Here is a 10,856-nt window from a genome sequence, read left to right on the forward strand (position 1 = left end):
CTGACCTCTATAGGCACCAGGCACACACATGGTACACATGCATACTGTCAGGCAAACTATTCATACACAAAATAAAATTTAAAAAAATTCTGTATTTTAGTGTGGCAGAAGTGAAGTTTCTTAGTAACAGAAAAAAGAAAGTTTCAAATCAAGACCCTTTCCCCAGTACATGAGTGAAAACAGTAGCTGTAGAGGCTATTAGAAAATATGGAAATCTCTACTATAGGCCTCAGGTGTTGCTTGATAATATTCTAACTTTTGGGTTGGTAGAGGCTAATGGCCTATTGAGCTAATATGTTCCTAAAATGTTTTACCAGATGGTCAAAAAAGATGTTAGGTTAGACTAAGAATTGGGCAAGGAATGACTATTCTGGAACAGCAGATAACTCAAAACAAATTGCAATTAGGGTCTGGGCTTACAACATTTCAACTGCCACATTTACTGAAATTCTAGTCAGTTAACCAGCTCCATAGAAGGTTCAATGTGACTTTCAGCCTGGAAACTCATCATGTAGATGGGTCTGAGTAGCAGACTGGAAAGCAGTGTTCAGGAGAGAATAACTGGCAAGGCCGTTATAAGGAAGAAACTTCTGCATATGTCACTGTCTCAGTTACTTTCCTGTTGATGTTATAAATGACTCTGATAAAAATCACCTTTTTCATTTTTTATTGGATATTTTATTTATATTTCAGATGTCATCCCCTTTCACCATTTCCCCTCCCTAGAAAACCCCTATCCCATCCCCTCTCCTCCTTTTTGCTTTTATACAATTTTTTAAAATGTTGATCAAAGGCTTTATAGGTTTGGTAATGCTCAATAACAAGATGCCCATACAATCAGAAGTATAACCCAATACCCAACTTAGATATATCAACTACCTTTGACTGGTGGAGACACAAAAACATCAACCTCCATGTCCCCCCTCTTGTCTCCTGGCTCCTCCTTTCCTTCTCCTCCTCCTCTCCTTACTCCTCCTTTTCCTCTCCTTACTCCTCCCACCTTAGCTCCATCTACATATCACCCTTCCTCTTAAAATAAAACTTTTCTCTCAAAATGCAATTAGAGCATAATTATTCCTAATTGTACCAGTGAGGTACAAGATAGACCTAATACCCAGGCCATCATTTTGTTGACTAACCAGAACCTCTGTCATCTCTCCTAACTAAAATACTTAGTTCTGAACCTGGCTTTTTTCTTGGCTTTAGAATGAATGTCAGCTGAAAACCATCCACTCAAATCTTTTCTCTCAAAGTAAATAGCCAGGATTGGCTATGAGACTATAAGTCTTCAACCCAGTCAGAAATCCAGAATGACTGAGTTAACTGAAATTATGGGAAGCACAAAGCATAGCTTCTAAAACTTAGCCAATTTATAGAGACCACTGAACACCTGGACAGTCCCTATACTACAAAACATTGGAACATCTGATCTTCAGCCTTCTGGCCCAGGGTCATTTGACAGACCTAGTGCTGCAGAATTATGAAGGGCTGATTACTCTGTCTTGGCAGATATAATCAGTCAACTATTCTGCAAGTGTGTCCTTTTCTGGACAGTAATTTGTCTATAGATGGAAAGAGGCAATTCTTGCCTAGTGGCTGTCTCACCACAACTGGATTAACTCCAAAGATGCTCGATTTCTTCTTAGAATCTAAGACAGGAAGCTGTCAGGAGCAGACAGGTCTCTAATCAAAATGAACATTAATACAAAAATGTTTGTCATGTCAATTCTGTGGACTTCTGATGTTTTGAAAACCAACTATCCATGTAAGGGAATCTGGACTGTTGTCTGTTAATTCCACTCAGCTATTTCTAAATAAAGTATAGAAAACACCCTAACAATAAACTCAGAGCCGTGAATTTGCTATAGGCCCTTAACTCACAGGCTAACCATCTCAAATCAGTTAAAAAAGTTAAAGAAGGACTGGGTCTAAGTCTTGTATTGTTAAATGTGTTATTTAGGCACAATGCCTATGAGAGTAACAATATTCATCTCACTTTTATATCAATAAGAAGCTCATACCAATGAAAACATTAAATTTGAAATCAAAGTAAATTTTGTACCATTTAAGAAATTATAACTTCATCTTAATAACAATTATACATATTTCTACCTGTAGGTTATGGCTATGCAATAAATCCTAGCTAATCCTCCCTGTTCCAACAAAACCACTACATTTCCCTAGAAAGACAGCCCAATATTGACCACCTCAGTCCCCAAGCCCAGGGAATAGGGGCACCGACTCTTCATTAACTTCTTCAAGCTGATTACAGGTGTTGAGATATTAGAAAAGGGACAGGGGAAGAGTAAATTGATAAGCCTCTGACACTGTGTCTTCACTGCATCCAGCTGGAATTCCAGACATCAGAGGTTCGAGCAGCTCTGCTCAGCTTGCTTGATGAGTAGATACACCAAGGCTGTGTATTCTGCAATATACAATTCTCAAAACAAATTTTATTATCAATATAATTTTTTGTTTGAATTCTGGAATCTAGTCTTCTGGCAGCCTGCCTCTGTCATGTGTAATCCATATAATTCTGGGAGTTTCTATGAGGGTGTGCTCTCACCATCCTCCCATTCCCACCTCCCTGCTCTTGAAATTCCCCAACACTAGGGAATCCAAACTTTCAGGCACTAAGGCCATCCACTTCCACTGATACCTGGCAAGGGCATCCTCAACTACCTTATACAGGTGGAGCCATGAGTCCCTCCCTTTGTGTTCTCAGGCTGGAGATTTTAGAATGGCTACTCCAGCTTGTTTCTTAGGACCATTTGCTTGAAAAATGTTTTCCAGCCTTTTACTCTAAGGTAGAGTCTGTCTTTGTCACTGAGGTGGGTTTCCTGTATACAGAAAAATGCTGGGTCCTGTTTACTTATGCAGTTTGTTAGCCTATGTTTTTTAATTGGGGAATTGAGTCCATTGATGTTAAGAGATATTAAGGAACGGTGATTGTTGCATTCTGTTATTTTTGTTATTAGGGGTGGAACTGTCTTTGTGTGGCTATCTTCTTTTGGATTTGTTGTTAGAGGATTACTTTCTTGCTCTTTCTAGGGTATAATTTCCCTCCTTGTATTGGAGCCTTTTCACTATTATCCTTTGTAATGCTGGGTTTGTGGAAAGATATTGTGTAAATTTGGTTTTGTCATGGAATATCTTGGTTTCTCCATCTATGGTAATTGAGAGTTTTGCTGGATATAGTATCCTGGGCTGGCATTTGTGTTCTCTTAGGGTCTGTATGACATCTTTCCAGCATCTTCTAGCTTTTATAGTATCTGGTGAGAAGTCTGGTGTAATTCTGATAGGTCTGCCTTTGTATGTTACTTGGCCTTTTTCCCTTACTACATTTAATGTTCTTTCTTTGTTTTGTGCACTTGGTGTTTTGATTATTATGTGATGGGAGGTTTTTCTTTTCTGGTCTAGTCTATTTGGCATTCTATAGGCTTCTTGTATGTTTATGGGCATCTCATTCTTTAGGTTAGGGAAGTTTTCTTCTATAATTTTGTTGAAGATATTTATTGGCCCTTTAAGTTGGGAATCTTCACTCTCATCTAAACCTATTATCCTTAGGTTTGGTCTCCTCATTGTGTCCTGGATTTCCTGGATGTTTTGTGTTAGGAATTTTTTGCATTTTCCGTTTTCTTTGGCAGTTGTGCCAATATTTTCTATAGTGTCTTCTGCACCTGAGATTCTCTCTTCTATCTCTTGTATTCTGTTGGTGACATCTATGACTCCTGATTTCTTTCCTAGGTTTTCTATCTCCAGGGTAGACTTTCTTTGTTATTTCTTTATTGTTTCTACTTCCATTTTTATGTCCTGGATGGTTTTGTTCAATTCCATCACCTGCTTGGTTGTGTTCTCTTGTAATTTTTTAAGGGACTTGTGTTTCCTCTTTAAGGGCTTCTACCTGTTTACCCGTGTTTTTCTCAGATTCTTTGAGAGTGTTATTTATGTCTTTCTTAAAGTCCTCAATCATCATCATGAGAAGTGATTTTAAATTTGAATCTTGCTTTCCTGGTGATATGGTGAATTCAGGACTTTCTAGTGTGGGAGAACTAGGTTCTAATGATGCCAGGTACCCTGGGTTGCTGATGCTTATGTTCTTGCACTTGCCTTTCACCATCTGGATCTCCTTAGTGCTACCTGCCCTGTCTCTGACTGGAACCTGTCTTTTCTGTCATCTTGGTTGTAACAGAACTTTGTGGGATGGTTGATACTCCTGGGGCTAGAGCTGGGGCCCAAGATCTGCCCAGTGCTCAGGCGCAGACAGCAAGGAACCAGTACTCTGGGCCAGGAGTAAGTTCCTGGGTCCTAGTGGGTCCCAGTTTCTCCATGTTTGGGGCTGTTATTGCTGTCTTCTTACCTAAGATACTGCCTGGGTTAGAGTTCCTAGGAGGCCCACTTCCTCTGGGTTCTGTGAGATTGGGGGCAGAGCTGCTGCCCGTGATCTGCTTGCCAAAGATCTGCACAGTTGGATAAATATCACTGTAAAGGAGAAAGGGCTTATTTTGGATTACAGTCTCGGGGGAAATGGATACAATCCATCATGGTGGAGAAGGCATCACAGCAGGATCCTGAAACTGGCTGGTCGCATTGGCAGTCAGGAAACAGAAAGAAAAGAGGAAGTGGGCTGGGCTATCAAACCCTAATGTCTACCTCCAGTGACATACATCTTCAGCAAGGCTATACGTCTTAAACATTCCTCAACAGTTGTAAATACCACCATCAACTGAGGATCAGGTGTTCAAACACATAAGGACATAGGGGACATTTTACATCCAAACTGCAACAATCTTCAAAGTCCATCACCCATCATGATCTAGGGGTGACTTTTCTTTCATTTTTTTTCTTGTTTGTATCTGACATAGCTTACATGTAAAGTAAGTCTCACACTTAAAATTAAGGTAATCAACTATATAGTCTGGACTAATGAAGTGACAGTAGCAGATGATGAATAGTTTTTGTCAACTTGACACAAAAGGTCACCCCAAGAGAGTACCTCAATTGAGGAATTGCCTCTGTTTGACTGGCCTGTAGGCAACTCTAGGGCAGTTTTGTGATTAATGAGTGATGTGGAAGGGGAAGTCACTGTGAGTGGGGCCAGCCTTGGGCTGGCAGACCTGTGAACTATCAGAAAGTAGGCTGAGTAAGCCATAAAGAGCCTGACAAATACAGAAGTGGATGTTAGCAGCCAACCATTGGACTGAGCACAGGGTTCCCAATGGCGTCCCCAATGGAGGAGTTAGAGAAAGGACTGAAGGAGCTGAAGGGGTTTGAAACCCCATAGGAAGAACAATAATATCACCCAACTAGACCCCCAGAGCTCCTAGGGACTAAACTAGCAACCAAGGAGTACACATGGAGGGACCCATGGCTCCAGCTGCGTATGTAGCAGAGGATGGCCTTGTTGGGCATCAAAGGGAGGAGAGGCCCTTGGTCTTGTGAAGGCTCAACGCCCCAATATAGGAAAATTCAAGGTTGGGGAAACAGGAGTGGGTGAGTGGGCAGGGGAACACTCTCATAGAAGCAAGGTGCATGGGTTAGGGTGTTGGTGGGGGGGACCGGGAAAGGGGATAACATTTGAAATGTAAATAAAGAAAATATCCAATAAAAGAAAATGAAAAAAAAACAGAAGGAGGAGGAGAAGAAGAAGAAGAAGAGAAGGAGGAGGAGGAGGAAGAGGAGGAAGAAGAGGAAGATGAGGAAGAGTCAGGTAAGCAGCATTCCTCCATGGCCTCTGCATTAGCTCCTACCTCCAGGTTCCTGCCTTGAATTCCTTCTCTGACTCCTCCTTATGTTGGCCTACAAACTGTAAACTGAAATAAACCCTTTTCTGCTTAAGTTGATTTTGGACCTGATGTTTTATCACAACGATAAAAAACCAAGACAAGGGTGGGCCAGTGCTCTTAAAGCTAAACCATCTCTCCAGGCCCAGGCCCTGTGCCTCAGTCTTTTAAATATCAATAGAAGCATAGGAATAGAATTACTTGGTCTTAGTTAATATTCTTTTTTTGTTAGTAGGAAAAAAAATTAAAATTTAAATGTATTTTTGGATTTAAGAATTTGCATTTAAAATTACAGTATTCCCTAAATGGAGTTCCTTTGGGAAGATTTCAAAAGCTCTTTGCCAATTTAACAACTAGATCTTTAAAAATCCATATTATACTGAATAATGAGAAAATTCTTTTATAAAGTTGGTGAAAAGTCTTGAATCTTTTTAGACTTGAAAGCTTGATATAAATAAGGAGGCTGGGTAAGCAGTCATAACAAATACATGATTAATGAAAAGACATAATATCATCTTCATCTGTATGTTCACTAAAACTAAGAATTACTATTATTTTTAGCCTTAGGAATACCAAGCAAAATATTGACTATCTTAAACAGTTTATAAATATTCAATTTAAAAGGATTGAAGGAGAGAAATGTTCAGTTATTCATAATTTTTATGGTGAAAAAAAGATATATATTTAGAATTAGCCATCTGGACTCAGTTTAGTCCAACATGATCTCAATCATGTTGACAACATCCAGACCATCATAATCAGGAGCCAAGCAAACATACACATTCTTCTCTCCATCAGGCCTTATCAGGGTATTGACTTTGGCCACATCAGTGTCATAGAGTTTCTTCAAGGCCTCTTTGATCTGGTGCTTGTTGGCCTTGACATTCACAATGAACACAAGCATGTTGTTGTCTTCTGTCTTCTTCATGGCTGACTCAGGGGTCAAGGGGAATTTCTTAAGCCTGTTTCTTCTGGGTGCATTCTTTCAAGGGTATTTGGGATGTTGCCTTTAACCCCAGGAGGCAGAGGCAAGTGGATACATGTGAGTTTGAGGCCGGCCTGCTTTACATAGTGAGTTTTAGGACAGCTACGGCAATGTAAAGAGAAGCTGTCTCAAAAACCCAACAGAAACATCACTTTTAATAGTGTATGTATCCCATTAATGGAAATGACTTATTCAGTTTTTACTTAATTTTTATAAAATGCCAAGCACTCCTTTTATAAAGTGATAAGAAAGGCTTTCAAAATGAGCAGGAGTTTGGAAGTAAGCCAAAACCTTGGTTAATTATGGCAAGTTGTTAGTGTCACTTGTTTATTTAATAGGCCACAAATTTTAAAATATATTTAACCAGTAGTCCATTAGAATGAGTTGCATGATGACTATGTAATTCAGCACCCATGCTCCGAATAGGGGTAATTCTAACAGTGTTTCTCTATGTCTATATTTGTTAGCCCTACTTCTGCTTATGCCAGTGGCTGTGCAGCAAGTGAAGGCTTCACCCAATGGGAAAACATAAAAACTTATCATTCCTATAAAATCTAATCACAAGTGTTAAATGCCTCACTTAGTAAAAGGATAAAGCAAAATCCTTTTAAAATCCAGTTTTCTTAAAAAAAAAAAACACACATTACTAAGAGCAGGAACAGATTCAGTTTTTTTAAAGAAAAAAATATTGTCAACAGAGAACTTGGCATTGCTTTTATCTCAGGGTATTGAATTTTGACTTGAAAAAAGTTCAATAACTTTTGATTATAACTAATTTAGTTATACTTGTGTTACTTTTTCTTTTTTTTCTTTTTAAAACCTATATCTGAAATACAGAATATAACCTGAGCATCAATAGTATAAAATCAAAATTTGAAGCTGGTCACACAGATCTAAAGCAATATCCCTTCTCATTCGAGGGCTAAATAACAGGAAGAGATGCTCTACAGATGAAATCTGCTTTACAACGTCACTTTGGGCTAACACTTTTTACTCTTTCAATTTAGAGTGAGGCCAAACTGTGTTTTCCATGCTTGTTTTTGTATCTGAAAGATAAAAAGATGACAAGAAGTTCATAAGAGAAAAACCAATTCCTGAATCATCTATCTGCCCAGTACCAATCTGGAATATAGTTCCCTTCCTGAGTCAGGCAATGTAGTCCATCTCATATCAGCTACTGTCTGTATTTGGCCACCACAAAAACTCAGGTGACTGGTTTCTCTCGAGGAGCCCTGGAGGTTCTTGGCTCAGAAGCAATGAAAAGTCATCAATCTGCTCCCCACTGGAATACTTTTGTTCAGAGAAAGTTTTATTTTGAAGACTTATTTATTTATTTTATGTATATGAGCACAGTGTTGCTGTCTTCAGACACACCAGAAGAGAGCATCAGATCCCATTACAGGTAGTTGCCAGCCATCATGTGGTTGCTGGGACTTGAACTAAGGACCTCTGGAAGAGCAGTCAGTGTTCTTAACCATTGAGCCATCCATCTCTCCAGCCCCCAGAGAAAGTCTAAAGGCATAATTATAAACATAGCAGCTGGAATTTTGAACCTTTTATGATGTAAGTTATGAAAGCTCTTTCCTCAAAACATTGTCTATTGAAGATCTAGAATTAGAGGCAAAAGAAGAAGACAGAGATGCAGAAGCAAAAAAGCTTGAGGTGAGAACAACAGTTTGGTGGAACTGGCATAAGGGAAGAATTCCCATTACCCAAAACAATCAGCTTCATGTGTCCTGAGCATATGGAGTGTTTCTTAAGATTGAATAAAAGTATAGAAGTTTGAGTGGCCATTTTGAATGTGTTTTGGATTCAAAATATGCTACTTTAGTGTGTGTGTGTGTGTGTGTGTGTGTGTGTGTGTGAGAGAGAGAGAGAGAGAGAGAGAGAGAGAGAGAGAGAGAGAGTGAAATAGGGATAATTCTGTCACCATGTCTCAGAGTGCTCTCTTGGAGGGAAGAGAATGGATTAGGATATTGGAAGGAAGAGAAAAACCATTTATTGTTCCCTGTGACCCAGGAATGGGATATGGATAGTGCAGGGAATTTCTACATTTAAAAAAGTATAGTGTGGCCTGAGTCAAGGTCCCTAAAGAATTAAAGGACCTCCTCAGGATTGTAAGAGTGACAGTATATATCTGTGTCTCTGTTCCCCACTCCTGACACTTCTGGAGGCTGATTCCAAGATCCATTTTTGAAACACTGCTGGCCACTTTCCCTGACTATGGCTTGTCTGATCCTCACCAATAAGCATAGCTTGATATTATTGCATGTTACTTTGGTCTCTCTGTTGTTTTAGTTTAGTTTAGTTTAGTTTAGTTTAGTTTTTCTTGGCCGGGAACCCATTTGCTCTTTGAGAATGGTTTTTGGCTTCAAAGATAGAATTCCCTTAAACTAGGACTAGAGAAATGGGTCAGCTATTAGGGGTATTTTCTGCTCTTGCAAAGAACTGGGGTTCACTTCTCAGAAGCTAGACTGAGTGATTCACAACTGCCTTTAACAGTTAAAATTCCAACATGGTCGGGAAAGGGGTTATAGGGCCACAGCCCCAGCTATAAAACTATTAGCAGTTGATGACAGTTAAGGGAGGGACTTTGGGACCTTGACATTTTTTTTTTTTTGACAATTGTTTAGTTGGCCGTGCTCCAGTGCATGGCCCCAATTCTAGTGGATCCAAAGCACTCTTCCATGTATGTATAAACACATATATAAGTAAATAAAAGGGTTAGGAGAAAGAGAAGTACCCAAGAAAGTGAGACACATCCAAGTAGGAGTCTGTGCATCCTGAGAGAGAGTAGCCATTTTAAATTGGAAATTTTAATACAATATGGGGATTTGTTTCCCTACAGCATTTTCCCTAAAACAACTCACCACACTCTTTACCGTCAATATAGATTTTTGTTCTGATGAGAGATAAAGAATGAAAAGTTGAGATGGAGAACATATTTTTCAGAATTTATCTTTGGTTCTCACATCTAAAAATTTAAAAATTTCGTTTATCTAATGAAATTTATTCTTTGGGAATTCCTTCCATGTATGTGGTGGATTAGTATCATATTCCCCCTAGTCTCCCCTCCAAGATTCCCTCAAAGTGTTCTCCTCCCAACTTCATGCTCACCTCATTTATCCCATTACATCAAAATAGTACAGCCTGCATGTGCATGGTATGGGGCCATGTACTGAAGCATGGCCAACCTAACAATGGTCACAGTCCCTAAGTCCCTCTGTCCACTGTCATCAACTGCCAATAACTTCTTGGTTGTGGGCTGGGGCTCCCCTAAACCCCTTCCCTGGCCATGCTGGAATTTTAACTAGTCTAATGTCATAAAGCCATTTTTAAATTAAAGCAGAATGCCCATTTATGATTTTTGTTACGATTCTATTTCCTGTGACTTTTGATTAAACACAAAAGTAAACTAATTTAGAGAAAATAAATATTCTCCATTGAAGGAAATGTAAAACCAAGTTATCATTAGTTATATTTTTCCATTAAAAATACTTGAAAGTTGAATTATCACACTTATCAGATACAAAACTAGCCAGAGTATCAAACTGCTGTTTTTCTCCAAACATAGAACTCTTCCTTATTAGATATTGAAGGAATTTTCAGAGAAAAAGACTGAATGTTAGCAACTTAATAAACTGAATGGTCAGAAACCAAAATGGTTTCAAAGCAAACAATATACTTCAACAATACTTTGAAAGCAAACCATAACCAGGAATTCAATAAACAGGAACTTGAATAACCAACTCGAAAACTAAAAGCAAGTATTTCATAAATAACCAACTCAGAGTCAGCATATGGATGATTTATAATCTAAAGGGGGTTCTGAGCCCTAGAAACAACACACAGCAGGCAATGCATGGCAGTTTGGAAACAAAGTACACATGTTAGTAGCTGTCTCCATCAAGGTAACTCTTCCAGTGAAGAGTGGATTATTCCTGGAGCCATAAGTTTGGGTGGCATGACTGTGCAAGAAACACAGCTCTTTCTACAAAGGGGATATTCTAGAACCAAATATGAGAAGCCCTGGTCTAGAAACACAGGTTTAATATACCCTCAAATTCTATATTTCATTCTGGCAGTAG

This window comes from Arvicanthis niloticus, chromosome X (assembly GCF_011762505.2).
Source record: "Arvicanthis niloticus isolate mArvNil1 chromosome X, mArvNil1.pat.X, whole genome shotgun sequence".
NCBI lineage: Eukaryota > Metazoa > Chordata > Mammalia > Rodentia > Muridae > Arvicanthis > Arvicanthis niloticus.